Genomic DNA, 1202 nt, shown 5'->3' on the forward strand with positions numbered 1-1202 from the left:
CAGAATATATTTGTTGTGAAATTTTTAACTATCTGATGTGAAAGCTTAAAGTTTTTTCTTGAAGAAAGTTAGAAGATTAATTGAAACGTATGAAGATTATTATTGTTTAACAATTTTTTATTATTCTGTCGTCTCTTCAATAAATTTAACTTTTATATTAAGAGAATTCTTTGCGCACTCTGAACAGCGCCTATTCTCTCGATCCCTTTTATTTTTTATTGTTACTTTTTAAGTTAAAGAATCGTGATATTCTAATTTTGATATTCAAATTTTAAAGTTTTTCCTAAAAATTGGTTTTTAAAAAATGTTCCTACGACTTTTTGTTACCAAAGATTAAATACATTACACATGGATTAAATAAACGAGCATTCTCTGATTTTGATTGCTCATATCTCCGTTAAAAATTATCGTACCGTAATTAATAAAACAGATTCTTAATGCTGGAACACTCTATCAAGTGTAATTGCCAATTTTTAAAGAAATAAAATATATGTATTTTTGAGCTAAAAATACGATATTACCATCCATTTTTCAATTGCTCAATGATTATATAAGAATAATAATATCACATTTTTAACTTAAATTTCTATATACTTTACATTTAAAAAATTAGCATGACTATAGAGCATGTTTCAGCTTTAAGAATCTGTTTTTTTAATTGCAATACAATGATTTTTAATGAAGTTTAATGCAATCAAAGTCAGAATGCTCCTTTTTATTTAACTCGCGAATAACTCAAGAACAAAAAAGTCTTCTATCATTTTGTAAGTCTTCCCAATAGTTAACGGGATATTAATTCTTGAAGATAGCCGAATACTATTGTATACGCCTACCGATCGCTTGGCGCGCAGGCCGTGGGGAGCGGGGATAGCCTGGCAAGCGCGCCGTCTAAACTATGGTGACTTGTGGCAGTGTGCGCGGCGCAGGACGCTTGCCAGCCAATCCCCAACTCTCAAGGCTCACGCGCCAAGCGATTGGTAGACAAGTACACTTCGCAGTAGTAGACCGGGCGAGCGCGCGTATTCGGCTATTAAGGATTAATATTAAGGATATCTCATTAACTATTTATAAAATGGTAGAGGATTTTTCGATTCAGTTTAGTCCGCTCTACCTATGAAATATTTAGCAATTATTTCCAGACACCCTGTATATATATATATATATATTTTTAAGAAATGAAAAAAAAAAATATATATATATAT

The 1202-nt window shown here is 31.2% G+C and overlaps 1 protein-coding gene across 1 annotated transcript in view; it reads left to right on the plus strand.

Annotated features, from left to right (window-relative positions):
• LOC108692187 (homeobox protein Hox-B6a-like) overlaps positions 1-1202 on the plus strand; it is an 8043-nt gene that overhangs the window by 6439 nt on the left and 402 nt on the right. The gene's annotated exons all lie outside the window — the stretch shown is intronic.

Source organism: Atta colombica, unplaced genomic scaffold (assembly GCF_001594045.1).
Source record: "Atta colombica isolate Treedump-2 unplaced genomic scaffold, Acol1.0 scaffold65, whole genome shotgun sequence".
In the NCBI taxonomy this organism is placed as follows: Eukaryota; Metazoa; Arthropoda; class Insecta; order Hymenoptera; family Formicidae; genus Atta; species Atta colombica.